This window comes from Erinaceus europaeus, assembly GCF_950295315.1.
Source record: "Erinaceus europaeus chromosome 6 unlocalized genomic scaffold, mEriEur2.1 SUPER_6_unloc_12, whole genome shotgun sequence".
Classification (NCBI taxonomy): Eukaryota; Metazoa; Chordata; class Mammalia; order Eulipotyphla; family Erinaceidae; genus Erinaceus; species Erinaceus europaeus.
The window spans coordinates 24,794-43,307 of record NW_026647117.1 but is presented as its reverse complement, the minus strand read 5'-3'; the positions used below and the strand labels follow the sequence as shown (position 1 = coordinate 43,307).

General features: G+C 41.5%; 1 pseudogene; it reads left to right on the top strand.

The window, feature by feature from the left end:
- The first annotated feature begins 2,582 nt into the window (after positions 1 to 2,582).
- LOC103128156 (tubulin alpha-1C chain-like) lies at positions 2,583 to 17,306 on the top strand (annotated as a pseudogene).
- Positions 17,307 to 18,514: the final 1,208 nt, after the last annotated feature.

Genomic DNA, 18,514 nt, shown 5'->3' with positions numbered 1-18,514 from the left:
GTGCTTTTCACCAAAAGATACTAGATGGAGCAAGTTAGGGAGTACTGAAACCTTTAAAAGGGCAGAAGAGCAGAAACAGCAGACCTAATGAGGCCTACCGGTTAAATTAAAACTTTCTTTTTTTAATTATTTTTTTTTCTCCAGGGATATTTCTGGGGCTCACTCAGTGCCTGTACCATGAATCCACCACTCCTGGAGGCCATTTTTTCCCTTGTTGTTGCCCTTGTTGTAGCCTCATTGTGGTTATTGTTATTGTTGATGCAATTAGTTATTGGATAGGACAGAGAAAAATGGGGAGAGGAGGGGAAGACAGAAGGGGAGAAAAAGATAGATACCTGCAGACTTGCTTCTCTGCCTGTGAAGCAACTTTCCTACATGTGGGGTGCCTGGGGCTTGAACCAGATCCTTATGCTGGCCCTTATGCTGTGCGCCACATGCACTTAACCACTGTGCTACCGTCTGACCCCCTTCATTTGCTTTTGATGAGAAAGCTGCTGCTTTTAAATCAGATCTATACTGACTCTACCTTATGACACTTACCTGCCTAAAGTCTGGAGGGGGGGCACAGGAGAGCAGAGCTGTAGCCACATGGCTTTGCAGGAGGCAGTTTAGACTGCAGCAGATAAAAGAAAGTTGGGAACCACAGAAAGCTCTTCTTCAATCAAAGAAGCCCTTAGTCGCAATGACAGGATATATTCAGGTGTTTTTTTTTTTTTTTTTACTATTTATTTATTTCCTTTTGTTGCACTTGTTTTATTGTGGTTGCTATTGATGGATAAGACAGAGAGAAACAAGGAAAGCAGGCGGAGACTGAGGGGGAGAGAAAGACAGATACCTGCCGACCTGCTTCAGCTCTTGTGAAGTGACTCCCCTGCAGGTGGGGAGCCAGAAGCTCCAACCTTACACTGGTCCTTGCACTTCGTGCCATGTGCATTTAACCCATTGCACTATCACCTTTTGACTACCCTTTTCAGGTATTTTATAACCCTGGCCTTGGTTGGGGACAGCCATAAACAGATCTCCAATTGTCTCCAGTTTCCTGGAGCTGTGAAATAGTTAGTCTAGTTAAAATTGAGCATGATATAGTAGTGGGATATTCCTACTCATGGGTTCACTAGAACAGCCCCACTACCACACACACACACACACACACACACACACACACACACACACACACACACACTCAAATACAGTCTGAATGGGAAAGGAAGAGCACACCAGTGACAGTGAGTTTGCCGACTTGGTCAGAGTAACATGACTGTTTTATGGGAGTGGATGTGGAAAGAAGGATCAAAAGTCAAAGGCTGTGATAACTAGAGACTTATCTCAGGTTATGGAAACAGGCCCTTAGAAAGCTTAGCTAGAGGGAGTCGGGAGGTAGTGCTGCAGGTTAAGCACAAGTGGATGCAAGAACTGACATCAAGATCCTGGTTTGAGCCTACTGGCCCCCCACCTGCAGGGGAATTGCTTCACAAGAGGTGAAGCAGGTCTGCAGGTGTCTGTCTTACTCTCCCCCTCTAAGTCTTCCCCTCCTCTCTCCATTTCTCTGTCCTATCCAACAATGACATCAAGAACAACAATAACTGCAACAATAAAAACAAGGGCAACAAAAAGGAAAATAAATATTTTAAAAATTAATTATATATAATAAGATAAAGATAAACATATGAAAGTGAATAAAGAAAAACAATCAAGGGGGCAGGGTGGTGGCATACCATGTTAAGCTCATACAGTACTAAGTGCAAGGATTCACACAAGGATCCTGGTTGGAGCCCCCATCTCCCCTCCTGTGTGGGGGGCTTGCTTCACAAGCAGTGAAGCAGGTCTGCAGGTGTCTTTTCATCTCCCCCTCTATATTCCTCTCCCTTCTAATTTATCTCTGTTGTATAAAAAAATGAAAAAATGGCCACAGCAGGAGCAGTGGATCATAGTGCAAGCACAGAGTCCCAGTGCTAACCTTAGAGAAAAATAAAAGAGAGGATAGGACAGGAGAGGAGGGGAGGGGTGTACAAGGGAGAGAAGGGGAGAGGAGAAAAAAGAAGGGAGAAAAAAAATGAGAAAACCAATCAAACAGATGAATGTTCTTAGGGCCATATGATGGTATTTAAGAGCCTTGAGGTGAGAAGTCACCTGTGGCCCAGCAGGTAGGCTGTGAAGGCCAAAAGTGCTGGGCAGGAACTCTAGGCCGCGCCTTCTAGGAAGTTCTGTGGCAGGGGTGGCTAGCAGCCACACAGGTCCCAGTCACCATGACAGGGGTAGCCTTGAGGGGAGCAGCAGGGGAGATGACTGTGGTTGCAGCTGCCCTTATCTGGCACCTGAGCTCCCCAGACTTTGCCTACCTGCCACCGCAGCCCCCACTCACTGAAGTCAGTGAAGATGCTCCTCTAGGCTCTTCTCTTTCATCCTGCCCATCCTCAGGCCCACGTGTCTCCTCTTCCTAGTTCTCCTGGCCCCTTTAAAGAGTTTGGCTCCAGCTCTCTGCACTTATGGTAGATGAGGAAGACTATATAAGGCCAGTGAGGGACAGGGCTACTCTGTTGCATCTATTCCTAGATTCCGTGCAGCTTGTCTGTGGGAGAACATCACCTGCCTTCTCCAGAGCTACTGAGACCTATAAAGTCCTAGTCATGGTAAATATGAAGGGGCTGGGGCAGGGGTTGGCTCCAGGGCCCCTGGGGTGGCAGGACTTCAGCTGCACTTTGAGCTGCATCAAGGCTGTCATCTTATCTGGTCTGGCAAGACGAGTTCACCTGAGTGCCTCCTCCTGGGCCTCAGGAGATCCCAGCAAGAAGGACCCCTCCCATGGCTTACTGCCACTAAGGACTTACTTACAGAAACTAAGGATCCTCCCCCTCCTGCCATAGTGACTTACTTTCCCACTGTCCTGAGGGACTCTTGGAACACCTCCTATGCTTCCACAGGAGATGCTAATACTTCTGGCATGCTCTAGCCAGCATCCCTGTGAGTTCTGTGGCAGGGGGTGGTGGTGGCTCTCTCTGCTGAGTCACCTGTATCTAGAGCTTGGGGAGAACTTCAGTTGCATCAAGTGGACTCCTCCTATGAAGGGTATTAACTGTTGCCTTGTCTAATCTTCATTTAAACTTTCAGTGACTTGTCTGGGTCTGAAGCCTTCTATTTAAGCCAGGTTTTAAAAAAGACAAGTGCATGAAAGGATGAATCATGGTCCAGCTCCCCACCTGTGGGGGAGTCGCTTCACAGGCAGTGAAGCAGGTCTGCAGGTGCCTGTCTTTCTTTCCCTCTCTGTCTTCCCCTTCTCTCTCCATTTCTCTCTGTCCTATCCAACAACAATGACATCAATAACAACAGTAACTACAAAAAATATTGTTTTTGTCATTTTTACTACCAGAATTATTGCTTGGGCTAGATGTCTATATGAGAAAGTCATAATTTTCATTAGTCATTAAAAAAAACCTTATATATCAAGATTATTTAAATATATATATATTAGAGACAGAGAAACATGATGTGAAATAGGAAGATAGAGAGAGATAGAGAGTCACTTATAGGACTGCTTCTAAAGCTTTCCCGTTGAAGGCAGGGACCCTGGTCCTTGAACTATGTAACACGTGCACTTTACTGACTGAGCCACTGCATGGTATTTTATTTTATTTTATTTTACTTTATTTTTAATTATAATAGTGACAAAGATAAATAAGGAGAGAGAGAGTCTTGCAACCTATCCCACTGAAAATTCCCACACGCAGATGGAGATTTGGAAGTTGAAGGAGGGTCCTTGAACCTAGTAACTTGTATGCTTTACCAGTCTTTCTACCATGTGAACCCAAGTCATTTTGTTTAATTGACTTTTCTAAACCAGCTGTCTTTCTATTGCTAAGTTCAGATGGCTATCAGTTTTTACAAATTGCAAAATCCCTTTATTTATTTTCCTTTTGTCTCTACTTAGAAATTCTCATTCCCAAGAAGGAGGTACAAAAATAGATCTTGGAACCTGAAGCAGGAGTTACTGACTTCAATCCTTAGCACTAAATTTGCTGTAGTGAAGCTCTGATCTTCTCTTTCTCTGACCAATAAATAAATCATAAAGGAAAAGAAAAATAGAATTACTCAATACTAGTTGCATTCTCATTATCCTTGTGCGAAGGCAGTCATTAACTATCACAATCCAATTCCTCTTTATAAGGGATAACTTTAGCAAACGAATTCCTATGTTGTTTGACTTCTAAATTGTTGCAGGTGATACTTTTATCAAAATGTGCTCCTTAATGATATGATGACAGGAATCAGCTACAGAATACTAATTTAGGATGTTGGTTGGAGAGCTAAAAGCAATTCCAACAGAAAAAAAATCTCTCCATCTTAATAGGTTAGTTCAATAGAGGTCTATTTCTTGCCGAAGTAAAGATAGTGGAGGGTGTGGATTATTCTGTTCCATAGGGTCATTCAAAGAACAGGTTCCTTCTATCTTCTTGTCTGTCCTGCTCTGAGCAAGGAATGCTGTGAGAATTTTTTTTTTGTGTGTGTGTGGCTCACTCCAGGTGGCTGTAGTTTACACCCTTCATAGCCACATTTCTTGGCAAGAATTTTATGAACACAGCCACACCTACAAGGAAGGGAAGGAAGTGTAAATCTGTTGGGTGTCAGAAAGAAAGAAGCAGTTTTGGTAGACATGAGCCAGTTTTGCCTTAGCTGCTAGGGAAATTAAAAAGAAAAAAAAAAGACACTTCCATTATAAGGAACAAATTTTGTCTAGTTTTAGCTGCCTTGTTGAAGTTGGGATGTCTTTGTACATTTCTATGAGAGAGACCATAGTAGCATTCATTTATGATCTGGTTTTCTTTTTTATGTTCTTCAGGGATAGAAACTTAGACCTGCCACATTTGTAAGGGATGAGCTTTACCACTGAACAACTTCCCAGTCACATATATTCACAGGCATTAAAGTCAATGTAAATACAAGTTAATTGAATTTAAAGGAAAGTTCAATATATAATTTCTCCTAGATTTAACAATTTGTTAGATCTTATCCTATTTTGGCTACTTGCACATAAAGGAAAGGAATTAGGATTTGATGCATACATACACCTGAATAACATTTTGTTGAAGAAAAATGTTTATTTTCAAATTCAAAAGTAGAATCTCCCAACTGCATAAAAATAGCAAAGCTGTGGTTTTGTTAATTTATCCTTTCTTAAATAAAAAATAAATTAAAAAAGAAAAAGAAAACGACAAAGCTAACAGATGGAATTAGACTCTTCTCTTTGGTAGCTGACTTTACTGTTAACTGAGGCCCCCTAGAGCCCTATTAGCCAAATATGCGACTCTGCTAATCCCAGAATTTTTAAAATAATTATTTATTAACTATCTCCAGTATGTGAGAAATAGTGTGATTTAATGAATCCAAAAAGAAGGTGTTGTTCTACTCTTAGAATATTATATCTGGGTGAAATTGGAAGATGTTTCTAAGATGGGAAGAATCCTCACCAACTCTGAAGGTATCAGACAAGCAAAAGTTCCGCTCTCTGTCAGCAGTCTGTTTTTAAGAATGTTCTGGGTGGTTCTAATGCAAGCTAAGGGTTGAGTATCTCTGGTCTAGTGAGATCCTTCAGGAGACATTATGATGCATGAAAGAATATAGTCAGCTTCCTATTGTGTCATTCTAAGCATTTTTCTAACATCACTAGACACAATAAAATGTGTAAGAATTAAAAAAAAAAGATGGTTTCCTATAAAACCAGAGTAGACCAGGACTGACAACCTCTTGGGTTTTAAAAAAGCATGAAATTATATACAACTTGAGTATGCTTCCCATAGGTATTGGAAACAACTGTCTTTGAGTTTGTATCCAAAAATAAGCCATGTTTTAAAACAATTGTGTGTCAAATATTACAACAGTATCTATTCTTTTTTAATGGGTGATTTAATAGTGGGCTTACAAATATCTAGTGAAGAACAATTAACAGTGATTAGTTGATCTGTTGCTCCTTCAGAGACTAGCACACAGTTACAAAAGTATTTCTGACTGTAATAAAGTACTTGAGTGCTTTTCACCAAAAGATACTAGATGGAGCAAGTTAGGGAGTGCTGAGACCTTTAAAAGGGCAGGAGAGCAAAAACAACAGACCTAATGAGGCCTCCTGGTTAAATTAAAACTGTTTCTTTTTTTTAATTTAATTGTTTTTTGCCTCCAGGCTTATTGCTGGGGATCACTCAATACCTGTACCATGAATCCACTGCTCCTAGAGGCCATTTTCCCCCCTTTCTGTTGCCTTTGTTGTTGTAGCCTCATTGTGGTTATTATTGTTAATTGTTAATCCTGTTTGTTATTGGATAGGACAGAGAAAAAAGGGGATTTGATGGGAAGACAGAAGGGGAGAGAAAGACACCTGCAGACCTGCTTCACTCCCTGTGAAGGGACTCCCCTACAGGTGGGGAGCCTGGGCCTTGAACCAGGATCCTTATGCCAGCCCTCATGCTGTGTGACACGTGTGCTACTTCCCGACCCCCTTCATTTGTTTTTGATGAGACAACTGCTGGTTTTAAATTAGATCTATACTGATTCCACCTTGTGCCACTTACCTGCCTAAATTCCAGGGGGGTGAGCACAGGAGAGCAGAGCTGTAGCCACATGGCTTTGTAAGATGCAGATTATACTGCAGCAGGATAAAAGAAAGTTGGGAACCACAGAAAGCTCTTCTTCAGTCAAAGAAGCCCTTAGTCTCTATTACAGGATCTATTCAGGTGTTTTTTGTTTGTTTGTTTGTTTTTAGTATTTATTTATTTCCTTTTGTTGCACCTGTTTTATTGTGGTTGCTATTGATGGATAAGACAGAGAAATGGAGAAAGGAGGGAAAGACTGAGAGGGGGAAAGACAGACACCTGCAGACCTGCTTCAGCTCTTGTGAAGTGACTCCCCTTCAGGTGGGGATCCTTAACACTGGTCTTTGCACTTCGTGCCACATGCATTTAACCCACTGCATTATCGCCTGACTACCCCTTTCAGGTATTTTATAACCCTGGCCTTGGGGACAGCCATAAACAGATATCCAATTGTCTCCAGTTTTCTGGAGCTGTGAAATAGTCTAGTTAAAATTGAGCATGATATAGTAGTGGGCTATTGCTATGCATGGGTTCACTAGAATAACCCCCCACTACACACACACACACACACACACACACACACACACACACAAATACAGTCTGAATGAGAAAGGAAGAGCACACCAGTGACAGTGAGTTTGCCGACTTGGTTAGAGTACCATGTCTGTTTTATGGAAGTGGATGTGGAAAGAAGGATCAAAACTCAAAGGTGGTGATAACTGAAGACATTACCTCAGGTTATGGTAATGGCCCCTTAGAAAGCTTAGCTAGAGGGAGTTGGGAGGTAGTGCTGAGGGTTAAGGGCAAGTGGCTACAAAACACAAGGACCGGAATAAGGATCCTGGTTTGACTCTTCTGCCCCCCCACCTGCAGGGGAGTTGCTTCACAAGAGGTAAAGTAGGGGAGTCGGGCTGTAGAGAAGCGGGTTAAGCGCAGGTGGCACAAAGCACAAAGACCGGCATAAGGATCCCGAACCCCAGCTCCCCACCTGCAGGGGAGTCACTTCACAGGCAGTCAAGCAGGTCTGCAGGTGTTTATCTTTCTCTCCTCCTCTCTGTCTTCCCCTCCTCTCTCCATTTCTCTCTGCCCTATCCAACAATGACAACAACAATAATAACTACAACAATAAAACAACAAGGGCAACAAAAGGGAATAAATAAATAAAATAAATATAAAAAATAAAAATAAATAAATAAATAAGAGGTAAAGCAGGTCTGCAGGTGTCTATCTTTCGCTCTTCCTCTCTGTCTTCCACTCCTATCTCCATTTCTCTGTCCTATCCAACAACAATTACATCAAGAACAACAATAATAACTACAACAATAAAACAAGGGCAACAAAAGGGGATAAATATTTTTAAAAAAGAAAAAAAAGCTTAGCTAGTGTGGAAAGTTCTTTACTTTCCTTTTCACAACTTTTGAAAGCTTGAAATCCTCTGGCTCAAGGAGAAATGCAATGGGATATTTGCTGGTGATAATTTGGATGTCTAAAATTATCTTTTATGGCTTATAATGAATTATAATCGGCACCCTTTTCCCCCCTTTTTTCATGTGTTTACATATAAGTTTTCTGTTCATTCTCTTTGTTAACTGGGAGTGATTTTGGTAACTAATGGGTGGCTTTGCTTAGCAAGAAAAGGAAAGCAGTTTCCTGGTATTATTAAACTCTAAAAAACTGTACAATTTCTTCACTCTGATAAATATGTATTTTACTAGGAAACAGCAAAGTCTTTGTGAACACTCCTCTTCCCTCAGGAGTGTTGGTAGTAAAAGGAAAATGCTGTTTAAAAAGATGTGTTCCACAAGGTTATATGCTTCCAATATTTAGAATGTACCTAACTTCTGCTTATCTGGCATTTTCTAAATGAATCATTTGACTGTAGTTTGCTGATTCAAGCTAGTTTTAAATAGAGAAAGAAAAGTTCTTCTACAAGAATAGGACTAAAGAAAGACCAGGTGAACTCAAAAGGTACAAAGTTATCAGAATGAATGAGAGCTGGAAGGAGGAATTTTGCATGCATTGGCGTTCTCACCAGGCTTTTTCCCAGATGCTGAGGGAAATGGTGCAAGAGCTACTACTCTGTCCTTGTAAAATGGTATAGTCCTTACTCTGAATATCAATTGCAGCTACAAAACTAGGGTGCGGTCTCTAGTCTTAACCTAGCAGTTCATTAATATCTCTGGATTCCCAAAGCATGTCTCTGAACTGTCTTTCACAAAACATGTTTGGGAAATAGTCCTTGAGCAGGAGAGGCTTCCAGAAAGATAATTATACAAAAAGCTGGTTACTTAGTCAGGTATGAGTCATTTCTTTTCTTTTTGGTTAATTTGTTTTTTTAATTTTTATAAGTCATTAAATGGTTTAAAATATCATAAGATTACAAAAGCGTGTAGTTCCATACCACACCAACCACCACATTCAGTACTCTCACCACTCTCCACCTCCCTTCAAAGATAACCACTATAATTTTGCCAAAATCTGACTTTTTAAACCTATACAAGTCCATGTATTTCAGTTCTTTATATTGAACATATAAGCTAAGCCATCTGGTTTAGAAATGTAGGTAATTTGGCTATAGATGTAAACAGTAATAAGAATCCTTGAACACATATATCAAATTAAATAACCTCAAAGTATTACATATAGAAGGGATTAAAAAACAAAACAGAGTTGTAGGAGAGACTCAAACATACTAGAGATAATTACTTCATTTAAAAATACATAGAGAACTCTATGTGTGTGAATGCATTATACATGAAAGTATTACATAGGTTTAATGTAAATACATCTAAGAGGTTTTCATTTATTTTCCCTTCTGTTGCCCTTGATTTTTATTGTTGTGGTTATGATTGTTATTGATGTCATCATTGTTAGATAGAACAGAGAGAAATGGAGAGAGGAAGGGAAGACAGGGAGAGAAAGATAGACACCTGCAGACCTGCTTCACTGCCTATGAAGCAACTCCCCTGCAGGTGGGGATCTGGGGGCTCGAACTGGAATCCTTAGGCCAGTCCTTATGCTTTGTGCCATGTGCCCTAAACCTGCTGTTCTACCACCTAACTCATGAACAGTAAATACAGTTTTTGGTACATGTGTAAAATTTCTCAGTTCTCTGCAAAACACTCTAACCTGCCCCCCCCCCCACCTAGGTGCACCTTCACCATCTTGCACCAGGAACTGAAATCCTAACAGTCTTCAAAAAATAAACAAAATTATTATGAGAGAAATATATAAAGAGACAGTAGAGACCAGAGTCCTGCTCAACTCTAGCTTATAGTAATGCTGGAAATTGTATTTGGGACTTTAGAGCTACAGGCATGAAAGTTTCTTTTTTTTGAGGTTTTATTTTTAATAAACATTTTATTTGGAAGTGATTTAAGAATTACAGAAAAGCTGCAAAAGAACCACTACTATCCTTCATGCAGTGTCCCCAAGTGTTAACATATGACTTAGCCAGGTACATTTGTCAAAATTGGAATATTGACAATGATACATAACTATGAACTAATCTCCAAGCTTTTTATGGATTTCACTAGTTTTCCACTAATGTTCTTTTTTTTTCCTTTTTGTTAATTAATCCTTTCTTTAAAAAAAGCATGAGGGAGTCGGGCTGTAGCGCAGTGGGTTAAGTGCCGGTGGCGCTAAGCACAAGGACCCGCATAAGGATCCCGGTTCAAGCCCTGGCTCCCCACCTGCAGGGGTGTTGCTTCACAAGTGGTGAAACAGGTCTGCAGGTGTCTTTCTCTCCCTCTCTCTGTCTTCCCCCTCCCCTCTCCATTTCTCTCTTTCCTATCCAACAACAATGACAACAATAATAACTACAACAATAAAACAAGGGCAACAAAAGGGAATAAATAAATAAAAATAAATATTAAAAATACATTTAAAAAAACTTTAAAAAAGCATGAAAGTTTCTTGCATAACCATTATGCTGTCTTCTCAGCCTAAAAGAATCTTTTGAAAAAATGTTCTTTTCTCATTGTTCTTTTCACTAGCAAGATTTATCCATTACCACTTCTTTCATATTTTAAAGTTGTTTCATATCTTTTGTAAATGGTTATATTTTAATTTTTAATTACTTTTATTTACTTATTGGATAGAGATAGCCAGAAATTGAGAGGAATGGGGAGATAGAGAGGGAGAGAGATGGAGAGACACCTGTAATGCTGATTCACCACTTGCAAAGCTTTCCCCTTGAAGGTGGGGACCAGTGTCTAAAACTTGGGTCCTTGCCCATTTTACATGTGCACTCAACCAAGTGCACCACCACCCCAGTCCTTGATGTCTCATATTTTTATGGCTGTGCTCTATGATCTGTTTTACTATGTATCACTTTGTTGAGTGTTCAATGTTCCTTTTTTATTTCTCTGTGACATTCCTTTCAGTAACTCTTGCAAAGCAAGTCTGGCGATGGCAAACTCCTTTGTTTTTGTATGTCTGGCACTGTTTTGATTGCTCTTGCATATTTGAATGATAGTCTTCTAGCATAAAATGTGTGAGACTGGCACATTTTTAGAGAGTGTAGCCAGTTTGTCTTCTGTTTCTGATGCTCTCTTATACATGGCTGAGTCTACTTATTTTACTTGCTATTTGATACTGGAAGGAATTCAAAGTGTTCTTCATACCCTATTGTTTTAAAACCTTGAATATACCACTTCTCTCTCCTGGCCTCCATGGTTCCTGCAGGAAAATCTTCTGTGAATCTGACTATACTGTGTGTGTGTGTGTGTGTGTGTGTGTGTGTGTGTGTGTGTGTGTGTGTGTGTGTGTGTGTGAATCACTTTATTCTTTTACTTTATATAATTTCACAGTGATGTTTCTTAATGTAATCCTATTTGGGTTTAGAAATTTGAGAGTTCTGTCTCCTTCCTGAACATCTGCCTTCTGACCAAATCACACATTTGGAAATGTTCTGTTATCCTTTCCTTAAATGTAGTCTTTGCTCCCTTCCTTTTTATCCTTTCCTTCTGAGACACTCATAATCCTGATATTACTTTCATAATAGTCTTTAATCCTCTTGAAGAGTTGCTTCATGGGAGTCGGGCAGTAGCACAGCATGTTAAACACATGTGGCACAAAGGACAAGGACTGGTGTAAGGATCCCGGTTCAAGCCCCCAGCTCCCCTCCTGCAGACGAGTCACTTCACTGGTGGTGAAGCAGGTCTGCAGGTGTCTATCTTTCTCTCCCCCTCTCTGTCTTTCCCTCCTCTCTCCATTTCTCTCTGTCCTATCCAACAATGATGGCACCAATAATAACTATAACAGTAAAACAAGGACAAAAAAGGGAATAGATAATAAATGTAAAAAAAATTAAGAGTTGCTTCATTTTTCCTAAAGGTTATTTTTCTCCTCCTACTTTGAATTCAAAGAGTATAGCTAGTTTGTCTATTTCTTTTCTTTTCTTTTTTCTTTTTTTTCTTTTTTTTTTTTTTTTACTATTTATCTATTCCCTTCTGTTTTCCTTGTTTTTTTATTGTTGTTGTTGGTGTTGGATAGGACAGAGAGAAATGGAGAGAGGAGGGGAAGACGGGGAGAGAAAGACACCTGAAGACCTGTTTCACCGCCTATAATGCGACTCACCTGCAGGTGGGGAGCGGGGGCTCGAACCCGCATCCTTATGCCCATCCTTGCGCTTTGCACCACCTGCGCTTAACCCGCTGTGCTACCGCCCGACTCCCTGTCTTCTATTTCTGATATTGTCTGTTCTATGTGGGTAAGTCTAATTCCTTTACTTGTTACTTGAGAGTGGAATGTATACAAAGTGTCCTTCATCCCCTATAACTGTTTTCAAGTTTTCCATTTTACTATCAAGGGACACTTTAAAGTCGCTTCCTTCTTAATCTGTTTCTTCAAATTTCCTGACAATGCAGTTGCTAAATTCTTCCTCTGCTGATAGCTCTTCTGTAACTGTATCATTGAATTTCTTGGTTATGCAGCACCCGCATTTTCCTAGTTTTACACATCTGTTTGGTTTCTGTTGTTGGCCAGCAAATGGTGCTGGGTTCTGCCTTATATTTGAGTTGCAATGGGGATGAAATAGTACTGCAGTATTATGACACCTGATGTCCCTTAAACAGTCTGTCAGGGGCAGGGGAGGGGTAGGGGGATTCCAGACCTCCTACTATTTCCAGATTGATTCCTAAAAGTGGGAACTCTGCTTTGAAGTAAAAGTCACTTTCCTCCTTGCAGGGTGGTCTGATCCCATTCACCAGGGTTTCTATGCCATTTGGGACAACTTACACTTTGGTAAGCTTCTTGGCTGCCATGAAGGAAGAAAAATCATTTCCCTAGTGCTCCTGGATGGACCCTCTGGGGTTCACACAATAGATTGTGGCTTCTATATCCCTAAACAGTAACTTAAACTCTCTTAAACCACTAGGTTCCTGAATGGCTTCCAGGAGGCCCTTTAATATCCACCAGGTGGATCTAAAGCAAATGCAAATATGGTAGCTGATGTCTAAGCAATGCTGCATTTATTTATTTATTTATTTATTTATTTATTTATTTATTTATACCAGAGCACTGCTCATCACTGGATTATAGTGGTACAGGGTATTAAACCTGGGACTTCAGAGCCTCAGCCACGTTTCTTTGCATATCCAGTATGCTATATATCCCCACTCTCAATGCTGCGTTTCTGTTAATGTCCTTTTCTCCCTTCCCCCGGCTCCTGGAGTCCACACAATCAATGACTTTCAAATATTAATGATCCTTTCTTTACCAAAAAACCCAGATGTTCTCTGATGAAATTTGTTTAGTTATTTTGTTATAATATCAACATTTGTTTTCTGGTGAAGGGACAACTTTCTGTGAATAGGCCACCATAGCTCCACCCTGGAAGTCTTTTGTTTTCCCTACCAGGGTTATTGCTGATCTCCTTACCTACATGAATCCACTTTTCCTGCTGGTGACCATTTTTTTCCCTTCTGTTTGATAGGATAGACAGAAATTGAGAAGGATGGGATGGGTCGTAAGGGAAAGAGAGACACAGCTTTGCTTTACCACTTGTGATGTTTCCCTAGAGCCAGTTTCTTTGCACATTAATTTTTGCACACAACCAGGTACACCAACCAGAACCCTGAGAGTGAATCATTCATAAATAGTTCACCTGCAGAGGGGGTAAATAGCACAATGGTTATTCAGGGACTCTCATGCCTGAGGCTCCAATGTTCCAGAATCAATTTCTCCCCTCCCTACCACCACAAACCAGAACTGAGCAGTGCTTTGGTTAAAAAACCAATCAGATAAATAAATATATATAATATATATGGGCATCTTCCTCCCACAGCGTCAGTGCATCTCTATCCACATTGGCCAGGCTGGTGTCCAGATCGGTAATGCCTGCTGGGAGCTCTACTGCCTGGAACACGGCATCCAGCCTGATGGCCAGATGCCCAGTGACAGGTCCACTGGGGATGGAAATGAATCCTTCAGCACCTTTTTTAGTGAAACTAGCACTGGCAATCGTGTACCAAGGGCAGTGTTTGTAGACCTGGAACCCACAGTCATTGGTGAGTTGGCCTGTAACCTGGGTGAGATCCCAGGGGTGTGTCCTGGGACTCCACAGACACCTTAAGGCTGGGTCTTCTTACACAGGGCTAGTGGTGAGAGGCTTCTATGATTTCCCTTTGCAGATGAAATTCGCAGTGGCCCCTACTGCCAGCTATTCCACCCTGATCAGCTCATCACGGGCAAGGAAGACGCTGCTAATAACTATGCTCGTGGACATTACAGCTTGGGCAGGGAGGTTATAGACCCTGTCTCCGATCAGATTCGGAAACTGATAAGATAACATCACTTGCTCAATGTGGCGTGGGACTAACTACAAGAACTCTTCGCACACTGATGGCCCTCACTGAACATCTAGACTCTCAGCCGAGACACTCTTGGGCTATGGCACAACTATTTGCAGCAAGACCAGCTTCTCTTTTCTGTTTTATTTTGATGACATTTAAGAACAATAACCATCATGGTTTATAAATGGGTCTCACAGAGGTCAGTGGAGAATGTCCACAAATCTGAACACCTTTTGATAGGTGAGTGTTAGATACCATTTTTAGCAACCTTTCATAGAATACTAGTTTGTCAGCCAACACTTCCCATGTAAGTAGGAAACCCCAGTGAGGTGTGTGTGTGTGTGTTGGGGGGGTCTTGAATTGTAATAATCACTTTTATCAACTTTCTTTCTGGTAACTACTCCTTACTGTGCTGATCACTGTTTCAAGTTAGTATTTAGTGAAATATATAAAACTGAATAATTAACTTTGTTAAAACCACACAGAAAGGAACCTGCTGGAGCCAGACCTAGACCTGACCTGACTCCAGTACCTGATTCCATTGGAACTTGATGGTTCTGATATATTCCTGCTCAGAAACTTGTTACCAACTCTTTTTTCTTTATTGAGGGATTAATAGTTTGCAGTTGACAGTAAACTATAGTAGTTTGTACATGGGTAACATTTCTGTTTTCCACATAATAATCTAACACCCCCCTCCACCCCCACCCTTCTCTACTATCACATTCCAGGACCTAAACACTCGCCCCCCCCAACCTGAGTCTTTTACTTTGGTGCATTACACCTAATTCTGCTTTGTGTTTTCCCTTCTGTTTGATAAATCTTTCTGAAGTATCCATTACACAGAGGCAGTGGTTACAGGCTATCTTGGTCACACTCCAACTGATAAGTTTCCCTTGCTCTGTGGTCACACCAAGGGCAACAAAGATTACATTCTGTTTCAAAAATAAACTATACAGTCATTACAGATCTTGTGATTCCTTTAATTTCAGAAATGAAGGTAGTTTACTTTTTAAATAGCCTTTTTCACTGGGGGTATGGATTGACCTGCCATCATCCATGTCCAGCAGAGAAGCAATTACAGAAGCCAGAACATTCACCTTCCATACCCCATAAAGAACATTGGTGTATAATCCCAGAGGGGGAGAAATATTAGGGGAAGATGACCAGAGGGCTCAGAACTCCAATTCCATCAGGACCCAGAGAGAGAAGAGGAAAAAAGAAAGGCATTTGGACATAGTAATATATGTAGAAAGAAAAGTTAAGACTACAGTAAAATGGGCAAATATGTGTAAGTACAGCTAGTTATAGAATTAAGTCAATTGGGGGCTTGGCAGTGAGTGGTGTGCCAGTTTAAGTGCACATATTGCAAAGCACAAGCACCCACTGAAAGATCCTGGTTTAAGCCTTTAGCTCCTCACATGCAGCGAGGTCACTTCATAAATGGTTAGTTAGGTGGCAGGTATCTATCTTTATTCCCCTCTGTCTTCCCTTCCCCTCTCAACTTCTCTCATATCAAAATATTTTTTAAAAAGCCAGAAAACATAGAAACTGTGGATTCATAGAGAAAGAACCAAGCCCCAGAGATAATCCTGGAGGCAAAAAAAAAAAAAGGAAATTGGCCAATCCATATCTGTGACCTTGGGATTACTAATACAGTTTCCAGGGGAAGGAATGAGAGTGTGGAACTCTGGTGGTGGTAACAGTGTGAAATTATACCCCATTATCTATAACTTTGTAAATCAATATTAAATCACTAATAAAAAATAAAATAGCCATTTTAGTGGAATTTTCCCCAACAAGTAATTGATTGTGAAGTTTCTCTGAATACTTAAATTCCTCAATGTCCTGACTGTTTTACAAGCATTATTCATATTTCTTTTATAAGCTTGGCCACTGTAATCAGAGATTCAGAAAAGTCACTGTAGATACCTTCAAGACTTAATTTATTTTGCAGGCCGACAAGTGCGAAGGTCTTCAGGGATTCCTGGTTTTCCACAGCTTTGGTGGGGGAACTGGTTCTGGGTTCACCTCTCTCCTGATGGAGCGTCTCTCTGTCGACTATGGCAAGAAGTCCAAGCTCCAGTTTTCCATCTACCCATCTCCCTGGGTGTCCACAGCTGTCGTGGAGTCCTACAACTCCATCCTCACCACTCACAGCACCCTGGAGCATTGTGACTGTGACTTCATGGTAGACAATGAAGCCACCTATGACATCTGTTGTCGAAATCTGGACATTGAACGACCAACCTACATCAACCTCAATCGCCTTATTAGTCAGGGAGCGTCCTCCATCACTGCTTCCCTCAGGTTTGATGGAGCCCTGAATGTTGACCTGGCAGAATTCCAGACCAACTTGGTGCCCTATCCCCGCATCCACTTCCCTTTAACCACCTATGCCCCTGTAATATCTGCTGAGAAAGCATACCATGAAGAACTTTCAGTTCCAGAAATCACCAAGGCATGCTTTGAGCCAAACAACTAGATGGTGAAATGTGACCCTCGCCATGGTAAATACATGGCCTGCTGCCTGTTGTACCGTGGTGACGTGGTCGCCAAAGATGTCAGTGCTGCCATTGCCAGCATTAAGAACAAGCATAGCATCCAGTTTGTGGACTGGTGCCCCACTGGATTCAAAGTTGGCATTAATTACCAGCCTCCCACTGTGGTCCCTGGTGGAGACCTGGCCAAGGTCCAGCGGTCTGTGTGCTTGCTGAGTAACACCACAGCCATTGCTGAAGCCTGGGCCCGGCTGAACCACAAGTTTGACCTAATGTTTGCAAAGAGTGCATTTGTCCATTGGTATATCGGTGAGGGCATGGGGGAGGGAGAGTTTTCTGAGGCCCGAGAGGACATGGCTGCCTTAGAGAAGGATTATGAGGAGATTGGAGCAGATAGTGCTAATGGAGATGATGAGGGTGAAGAGTATTAACTTGACATTTTTTATTCCTGTCTGTCTTGAACTCATTTGTGAAGCAGTCTATTGTGGCATAAAGCTGTCAATAAAATATTTTCATATGAATGTGTTTGGTTGCTTATTTTAATTTTGAGGTAAACAAGCAGAGAATGATACCACAGCCTTGATGCTTTCTCTCAATACGGTAGATCTTTTACTCAAACCTGGGCCACACACATGGCAAAGTCCCACACTATCTCAGTGAGTTCCTTAGCTAGCCCTTGGTTACACTTATATCATAAACATTTGCCCCACTTCAAGCCCCTTTGGGAACAGATGAAGTGGCTAGAGATCTACCTGATCATTTAGATCAGTAGTTCAAGTGATTGATGTGTGTTCTTTGTTGTGCTTGTGGTCAGGTATGTTTCTGTAACTCTGCACACTGGTGATAAAAAGTCATCTCTAGTGTATCAGGGAGATACAACCCTGACCTGCTCAACAAACTTTTAGCCTGAAGTTCCAATTTCTTTCCCTCACATCACCACAACCTGAGTTGAGTAGTACTGTGAAAAATAAATGGAAAGTGAAATAAGTGGGACAGATCTGACTGGTATTTTTCCAAGTTAGACAACATATTGTCCACATCTTTCACCTGTGGATATTAAAAAAGCACATCTGGGGGGTCGGGCGGTGGCGCAGTGGGTTAAGCGCATGTGGCGCAAAGCGCAGGGACCAGCGTAAGGATCCCGGTTCGAGTCCCCGGCTCCCCACCTGCAGGGGAGTCGCTTCACAGGCGGTGAAGCAGGTCTGCAGGTGTCTATCTTTCTCTCCCCTTCTCTGGCTTCCCCTCCTCTCTCCATTTCTCTCTGTCCAATCCAACAACGAATTGCATCAACAAGGGCAATAACCACAATGAAGCTACAACAAGGGCAACAAAAGGGGGGAAAATGGCCTCCAGGAGCGGTGGATTCATGGTGCAAGCACCGAGCCCAGCAATAACCCTGGAGGAGGGAAAAAAAACAAAGCACATCTGAGTCTGTGGATCTCAGCTAAGTCTTCAGAGAGTTGAATTAAAGATTCATTTTAAGACTTGTTGAGAGGAGGAGAGAGGGGACCAGAATATCACTCAACACACGAGATGCAGGGGTTAGACTTGGGACCTTGTGTGAAGAGTCCAAGGCTCTAGTCAGCATGCCACTCCATTTCTGGGTCTTTTATTTTTTTCTCCTAAAGCCTCTATTTCT